This window comes from Ovis canadensis, chromosome 23 (genome assembly GCF_042477335.2).
Source record: "Ovis canadensis isolate MfBH-ARS-UI-01 breed Bighorn chromosome 23, ARS-UI_OviCan_v2, whole genome shotgun sequence".
NCBI classification, from domain to species: Eukaryota; Metazoa; Chordata; class Mammalia; order Artiodactyla; family Bovidae; genus Ovis; species Ovis canadensis.
The window spans coordinates 15,073,941-15,083,008 of record NC_091267.1 but is presented as its reverse complement, the minus strand read 5'-3'; the positions used below and the strand labels follow the sequence as shown (position 1 = coordinate 15,083,008).

Sequence of the window (9,068 nt, the reverse complement as noted above, 5' to 3'; positions counted from 1 at the left end):
AGCTTTACATAGCAATGTCAAAATACCAGTAGTCATATTTGTTTTTTAAAGAGAGAAAGTGATAGCAACATACCAAAGTGTTGAGCGAAGAAGAATGAACAAACGGAAAGAAATTCTTGGTGATTTCAGTACTGAGCCACAGCACAGTTTGCTAAGTGCACGCCTGTTTGATGTTTCTCATAGGCAGACGCATGCTTGAAATCTCAGTGTCAACAATACAAAAATGAATTTCCAAGTTTCCTGGGAAAAGTTGAAGTATTGTTTTAAACGCACAAGAAAATATTGCTAAACATATTTAAATGTAAAAGAATCACATGTAGGAAGGTGGGGGCGCGTGGTTGCTCCCTTTGGAGGTAGTATTTTTGTCTGATCTGAATTCCCTTCATCATCTGGAATGAATTGTCCCCCTGCCTTCACGCCTATCAGAGGAGGAACTGAGCCAGAGACAGCACGTACCTGGAACCCGGGTCAGCCAACCCCAGAAACCTGGGGGTCCTGCTCAGCTGCCATCGGCAGAAAAGGCAGTTGCCCTTGTTTTAAAAAACAAGGGCAGTGGTTTACTTGTGAGAATAATTTCTTAGGAAAGGGAGATAAGCGACACACATTGTGTATAAACACATCAGGTCCCTGCGAACGGTATACACGTAAGAAGTTCCCCAGCTAGTGAACACCTACAGAAGTTTTAAGAGAAAGCAGATGAGACCACTGACAGCTTTGGAAAACAGTATTAGGTTTCTTTCATCCAAAAAGTCATTGACAGAACTGTTATTATATAATTAGTGAGACAAGTAATGATTCTTCTCTATTACCATTACAAAAACTATTGCTGTAAGTAAAAATGCATTCGTAAATGTTTGAAAATTGGTTCAATTTCTCCTCAGGCCTGATACAGTCCAGTAAAAATAAATAAATAAATAAAAATAAGAGGGACTTCTCTGACCGTCCAGTAGTTAGGATGCTGTGCTTCCACCGCAGGGGTGCAAGTTTGATCCCGGGTTGGGGAACTAGGATCCCCCATGCAGCACAGAACAGCCAAACGAAACTTAAAAAAAAAAAAAGTAGAAAGAAAAAAGAAGAAGCTATGTTTTAAAGGATAAAGTAATCGTTGAAGTGTTGCAATTTCTTTGCCATCTTTCTGCCTTTATATAAATATTTGTAGACAGCAATATACATATCTAATGTTAATGCTTCAGTTCTCTTAAAGATTTGAGATTTTTTTTTAAATGTTAAAAAAGTACTATTCTGTTTGAAACCCTTTCATCAATCTTCAATTCAGTTCAGTCGCTCAGTTGTGTCCGACTCTCTGCGACCCCATGGACTGCAGCACGCCAGCCTCCATGTCCATCACCAACTCCCAGAGTTTACTCAAACTCAGGGCCATTGAGTCAGTGATGCCATCCAACCATCTCATCCTCTGTCGTCCCCTTCTCCTCCTGCCTTCAATCTTCCCCAGAAATCAGGGTCTTTTCAAATGAGTCAGTTCTTCACATCAGGTGGCCATCTTAGATGACCTTAAAAAAACTTCATGGGTTTGCAATTGGAAAAAGCAGTTCTGATATACACAGTTTTTCTTTTTCTACTATTTGCAATGTACAGAGTTTTACCCTGGGTTGGGTAGTGCTTTGGTAATGAGTATCAGCATGACCGTGACCATGTATTTTAAACTGCCAGGGAAAAGCTAGAACACACTACCTGTTAAGCTATGTGGACAAAATAGTCTTTTCTCCGTGTACTCTAAACATGAAAGGACGCAAACCAGCAGAAATAAAAGTTTAAATCAGGAGCATTTTATTATCTGGCATTTTGTTTTCCGGAACATTTTTTATAGGTGCTGGGAGCTTTGGATGGCTGTTTTTCAGAAGCGAAATCTCTGGAGGGCTAATTCCAGCTTCATTTTCTTTCCAGTGTTGCGACCTCAAACCTCCCGCACCGCCTGGCCATGGCTCTTCCTGCAGAGCGAGGCCCCGAGGCCCCGGGAGAACCCGGGGGCAGGAGTCGGCCCGCGGCCGCTAGATGGCGGTGCGTCCCCCGGGATGCGGGCGGGAAGGGCGGCGTCCGAGCGGCTCTCCGCGTCTGGGCCAGGCGCTGTCCTCCCGAGCGCGCGTCCGCCCGGGCGCCGCAGGGCAGCCGCCCCGCTTCGTCCGGGTTCCTTGGGAGGACGGCATTTCCAGGCACACTGGCGTCTCCCCCTCCAGGTCCATCCTGCCTGCCCCCGGACTCCATGTCTCCTCCACAGGCTTTTATTTAGGGGTGCAGGGAGGCGTTTCTCCTTAGATTTTCAACCTTTTTTTTTTTTTTTTTTTTTGCCTCTCAGCTTGTGGGATCTTAGTTCCCTGACCAGGTATTGAACCTGGGGCCACAGTGGTAAAAGCTCTGAGTCTTAACCACTAGACCCCCAGGGAACTCCCCAGATTTTTATGGGGAGATTTTTTTACCTCTTATTCTCTTAGTTTATTTCTGAAAAGTAGCAGTCTAGACTTTAAAATTTTACTTAAAATGATTTGAGAAACTCATACTATATTTTTCTCCTGAAAATGGTTTTTATACATATATATTGGATACATATACATATATTTTATACATATAAATGAGTTATACATTTATTTTATACATATAATGGGCTAAATACCTATTTGTATGTATTTATGTTTGTGTAGAATATAGGTTTATACTGTTGTTCGGTCGTCCAGTTGTGTCTGACGCTTTGCGACCCCATGGACTGCAACGTGCCAGGCCTCTCTGTCCCCATCTCTCAGAGTTTGCCCAAATTTGTGTTCATTGCATTGGTGAACAGATTGCTGTCCAGCCATCTCATCCTCTGATGCGCTCTTCTCCTCCTTTTGCCCTCAATCTTTCCCAGCGTCAGGGACTTTTTCAATGAGCTGTCTGATCACATCAGATAACCCAAATATTTTATCGTTGCAAACAGAAATAATTAGAAGGTCGATTTTAAAAACTGAAGTGTTTGTATATTACCCTTAGTAAAGATGTGCTAAATATTTTTTTACTTCAATATTATTTTAGAAATTCACAGTATTGCATATGTACCCTTTGATAGCTTCTAAAAGAAAATTGCCAAAATATGCTTAGGTGCCAAATATTCTGTTCTCATGAAAGTGAAGTCGCTCAGTCGTGTCTGACTCTTTGCTACCCTATGGACTGTAACCTATCAGGCTCCTCTGTCCATGGGATTTTCCAGGCAATAACCCTGGAGTGGATTGCCATTTCCTTCTCCCGTGGATCTTCCTGACCCAGGGATGGAACCCAGGTCTCCTGCATTGTAGACAGACGCTTTACCATCTGAGCCACCAGGGAAGTCTCTGTTCTCATAATTGTATGAAAATAAGCAGAGCACACATTTCCTGACATGAATCACTGTCACTGAGAAATTCAACCATCTTGTGGCTGTTTGCATGTCATAGTAAAGCGATGAAGCACTGTCTGTTCACACCAGCACAAGGCTCTGCAGGCCCAGTTGGGGCTGGTGTGTCTCACTGGCATGCCACAATCATGGGACCTGGTGACAGCCTGTGTCAAGGTGGTGTATTCTTTTTAACAATCAATTTTCCTACCGACTATCCCTTCAAACCATCTAAGGTTGCATTTACTACAAGAATTTACCATCCGAATATAAACAGTAATGACAGCTTTACAGAGGGCTTCTCTCGTGCTCGGATGGTAAAGAACCTGCCTGCCAGTGCAGGGGATGCTGGAGGGCTGGGTTCGATCCCTGGGTCAGAAAGATCCCCTGGAAAGAGGAATGGCTACCCACCTCAGTATTCTTGTCTAGAGAGTCCCAGGGACAGCCTACAGTCCATGGGGTCACACAGAGTGAGCCACCACCGAGCAACGAACACTTTCCTGCAATCACAGTGGTCTCTTGCTTTAACTGTTTCTAAGGTTCTTCTGTCCATTTGTTCGTGGCTATGTGATCCAGGCCCAGATGAGCCCCTGGTGCCAGAGGCTGCAGGGATCTTTAAAGCAGAGAAAATTACAACAGAACGTCTTGAGAACGGACTCAGACGCATGCCCTGTGGTGCTGCCTTAAAGTCAGAGTAACCTGTGTTACAGCTGCAACAAGCTTTAAGTTACTGTTAAAAATGTGTGTATTGTCTTAAGTACATGGCAATTTATAAAACTACAGTGCCATATTCTGTTTTACTTCCTGCAAAATATGTGGTTGCCGATTACCAAAAGCTGACTCAAGAACCCAAACCAATTTATTATGAAGATGATCTGTTATTTTTTAGTTTGTTATATTGGCGTAATGTTGACGTCCAGTGTTGTGTTACTTGCTGCTGTCCTGCACAGTGATTCTTTTTCATATTCCTTTCCATGATGGTTTATCCCAGGATAATGAATACAGTCCCGTGCTCTACAGTAGGACCTTGTTGTTTGTCCATTCTCTGTATACCAGTTTTGCACCTGCTAACCCAAACCAACAACCCGCCGCTCCCCACCCCAACCCCTGGCAGCCACAAGCCTGTTCTCTGTGTCTGTGCGTCTGTTTCTGTCTCATCGAGAAAGTCACCTGAGTTGTGTTTTAGATTTTGCGTATAAGCAACGTCCTGTGGTGTTTGTCTTCCTGACTTGCTTCACTTAGTAAGATAGTTAAGAGAGTTTTTAAAGTTTTAAGCTGTTTGTGCTTTGGGTCATGGCTCCGGATCCACCAAATGCTTCTGATATAGAAAACCATCCACCCAACGACACTGAGGCTGGTCTTCCTGGAGTTTTTGATTCGAGCAATTGTATCACTTGTACAAGCATTCTCCTTAAAAACATCAATTATATAATATATATGTTATTGTCAGTTATTTATTTACAATATGAGAGAGCTTCATGGGGCTTATTTTTTACAGCCATGAAAAATGCCTGTAGAATAATCATGAGCTAAAACATTGACTGTGTGGATCACAACAAACTGTGGAAAATTCTGAAAGAGATGGGAATACCAGACCACCTGACTTGCCTCTTGAGAAATCTGTATGCAGGTCAAGAAGCAACAGTTAGAACTGGACATCGAACAACAGACTGGTTCCAAATTAGGAAAGTGTGTCAAAGCTGTATATTGTCACCCTGCTTATTTAACTGATATGCAGAGTACATCATGAGAAATGCTGGGCTGGATGAAGCACAAGCTGGAATCAAGATTGCCGGGAGAAATATCAATAACCTCAGATATGCAGATGACACCACTCTTATGGCAGAAAGCAAAGAAGAGCTAAAGAGCCTCTTGATGAAAGTCAAAGAGGAGAGTGAAAAAGTTGGCTTAAAGCTCAACATTCAGAAAACGAAGATCATAGCATCTGGCCCCATCACTTCATGGCAAATAGATGGGGAAACAATGGAAACAGTGTCAGACTTTATTTTGGGGGGCTCCAAAATCACTGCAGATGGTGACTTCAGCCATGAAGTTAAAAGACGCTTGCTCCTTGGAAGAAAAGCTATGACCAACCTAGACAGCATACTAAAAAGCAGAGACATTACTTTGCCAACAAAGTTCCGACTAGTCAAAGCTATGGTTTTTTCAGTAGTCATGTACGGATGTAAGAGTTGGACTATAAAGAAAGCTGAGTGCAGAAGAATTGATGATTTTGAACTGTGGTGTTGGAGAAGACTCTTGAGAGTCCCTTGGACTGTGAGGACATCAAACCAGTCCATCCTAAAGGAAATCAGCCCTGAATATTCATTGGAAGGACTGATGCTGAAGCTGAAACTTCAATACTTTGGCCACCTGATATGAAGAACTGACTCATAGGAAAAGACCCTGATGCTGGGAAAGATTGAGGGCAGGAGGAGAAGGGGACCACAGAGGATGAGATGGCTGGATGGCATCACTGATGTGATGGACATGAGTTTGAGTAAGCTCCGGGAGTTGGTGATGAACAGGGAGGCCTGTTGTGCTGCAGTCCATGGGGTCGCAAAGAGTCGGACACGCCTGAGTGACTGAACTGAACTGAAAACATTGATCACATGAAGGCGCTCCTGACCCGTTCTTCCTGTTGTGAGTAATCCATGCCCCAGATTCCCCAAACAAAAGTAATGCCCCCTGGTTTTGCATTGCATAAGGCAAAATGTAAACACAAATTTGTATGCATACACACACCACACAGACTTGTTCCCAGTGTGTTGCTCACATCTGGGTAAGTTTCTCTTCCAAGTTTCTTAGCTAAAATAAAATAATAACACCATTCTTTCATAGTGCATCTTTAAAAAAATGTTCTAATATAAACCTTTTTGTCTGTAATGTTCTGGGTAATGCTTTCCTAAACTTTCGAACACTTGTTATCACTATATCCAGACAGGTTGCTGTTGATGTTTAAATGACTTTATGCAGAGTTACTGCAAATACAATTTTTCTCTGACTTCAAGGGTCGTCTTTGCTTTTTCAATGAGCAATATCCACCTTGGTTTACATAACACACACCAATGATGAGTCAAGGTATACAGCAGCCTTGCTGTATATTCATAGGTGGTTGTAGGTGTTTGCTCCAGAGAAGCACCCTGTCTGGACACCTGTCTGGAGCTGAGTGTGAAATTAAAGGCATGCTCCCTGTGTAAGATCACCTGCCTCGTTCCTCGAGGCTGCCTGGGGTGCAGGCCGGGGTCATCTTCTGAGGTTTTGCGACCGATAAGGATGAGGACTCAGGTGGTTCTGAAGAGCGATTGCTTAACCTTTGCTAACATTTTCCCTCATGAGCCTGATTCTCCCAAGGGCCCTGCTGCAGGGTTGCTGCCTGAGCTGCCTGCGAGGGGTGGCTGTTATCTGGGGGACAGTGGAGACGATCGGGGTTGTCTGTGACCCGCGTGCACCCTGATATGGCACTTGTAGGAGTCGTGTCAGCGGTACACACATAGCAAGCGGCCATGCTCTGCTCTGCAGTCGCTGTTTTTACCGTGGGGTCTGCAGTGGTCCTGGCATCAAGACCGTCTGGGCTTGTTCCAGAGGCAGCGTCTACACAGAGTGGGTGCCCTCAACCATCCTGTTTGTACCCACAGCCGATATGAGAGTTGTGGCTGTACGCTTAGGAAGGGCAGAGGACAAAGTGGGGCGTGGGGTGTCTTCTCTTGGTCGTGGGGCAAGAAGGCCCTCAGCAGAGGGGCTTCCCAAATGGTCAGGTGCTTGCCTTTTGCAGATGCAGTGGTAACTCACCCGGAAGAACAACTCTACTGCCAAATAGTATATTTCTCCTTTTTCTAAGGCGAAATCCTGGGGTGATGGGGAGATGAGTGGAGGATAAGTGTATTAAAAGCCCAGTTGCTCACTCATTCACATAGAAGCGTGCCGTGTACGTTGGGATAAAGCCTGATGAACAAGAGATTCTGGGTTCCTGTTGGCTTTGTGGCTGTGCTGACATTAGCGTCTGTTTAACAACCAAATTCCTTTCCGTTCCACCAGGTAGCTGGTGAGTTCTTTCGGCCACAGCACGTGGGGTCCTGTCTGCCCTATGGTAGTTCTTCTGGAGTGTCACTCCCATGACGCTGCAGCGACAGGCGTGCCATGCGTGGGACTTACGGCCTCCGCATCTGCATCAAAGCAGATAGTGATACAGATTGTTTGCAGAGCCTGAGGAAGGGAAACAGCTCATGGGTGTTAAGTCTGGCAAATTCCATACGCGTATGATACACATGCAGATTATATGTATGCATCACACAGACATGAGATTTACCAGATATGTGTTTATAAATATAATATATAATACATAAAGCATACAGTATATATTATATATATGTGGCATAGTAATGCTAAATTTTGAGCGACACAAAAATGTTATCTGTCACTGGTTAATGCCATAGAGTTAGAGTATTACATACACATTTGTGAGTATTACGTACACGCATACATGCATATATGTATGTATCACACATATATGAGATTTACCAGCTATGTGTGTATATATGTAACACATGAAATATGAAAGATATAGTAATATATACTTTATATGTAGCCTAGTAATTCTAAATTTTAAATTCCACAAAAACATTATCTATGTAAGCTACTAAGGCCCATAGAATAAGACTCTCTCTCTCTCTCTCTCTCTCTCTCTCTCACACACACACACACACACACACACACGCCTGCCGCATGTGGCGCACTCTGGCGCATCACTAGGAACTTCCCGGGGTCCCTGGCACCCCCTGATCCCATGCAAGTCTTGAGCAGAGGTGTCTGCCTCCCTGGTGTCTCAGCGGTGCTGTGTTCTACATGTTGAATGGTTCTCAAAGGCTGGCATGTTTCCTTCTTGAATTGAAACAAACTTCATCCGATATTCAAAAACAATGGCCCTCGTTTGCTAAGCCTGCCAATTTTGCTTTCAGCCTGAGAACTCCCTGCTGCAAACGTACACATCTCCCCCGAGTCCCACATCCCCGAGTGTCTGCACCCCAGTTGCCAGAGCGGAGCGACACCACGCCCGCCTTCTCTCTGGGCTGTTGCTGTCACTGCCGCTGCTTCTGAAGCTTTTCCAGTGAAGCCATTTTCTGCATTTCTTGGCTCAGCCACTTGGACCAGCGGGCCTGCTCTGAGCCGCGCTGTGCAGCACGGCTGATTTCAGATGCTACAGGAAGGAGAACCAGCCCAAGAACCACACACAACAAACCTATCCTGCCCCACTGTAAATGCGTGCACGTGAAGTCGCTCAGTCGTGTCTGACTCTCTGCAGCCCCCGTGGACTGTAGCCCGCCAGGCTCCTCTGCCCACGGGATTCTCCAGGCAAGAACACTGGAGTGGGTTGCCACGCCCTCCTCCAGGGGATCTTCCCCACCCAGGGACTGAACCCTTGCGTCTACGTCTCCTGCATCGGCAGGCTAGTTCCTTACCACGAGTGCCACCTGCCTCTACGCTAAATACATCCTCACTAATTGCATTAACCTGAATCTGTTTTAACTTGATGCCTTCCTGCCATTCTTTTAATTCCTGATATTTTGAGATACCAAGAAACAAAGGATCAAGTTTAGAAGTGATTCTAGGACCTACAAGATCCTCTCTCTCAGGCCCTGTAAACTCTGGATGTCTCTATGCAGAGTGTAGACAGCCCTTCTGAGGACAGAATGGAGAGGGTTAATCC

The 9,068-nt window shown here is 44.8% G+C and overlaps 1 pseudogene; it reads left to right on the top strand.

Moving 5' to 3' along the window:
* Positions 1–3,510: 3,510 nt before the first annotated feature.
* Positions 3,511–8,472, top strand: LOC138428091 (ubiquitin-conjugating enzyme E2 D3 pseudogene; annotated as a pseudogene).
* Positions 8,473–9,068: the final 596 nt, after the last annotated feature.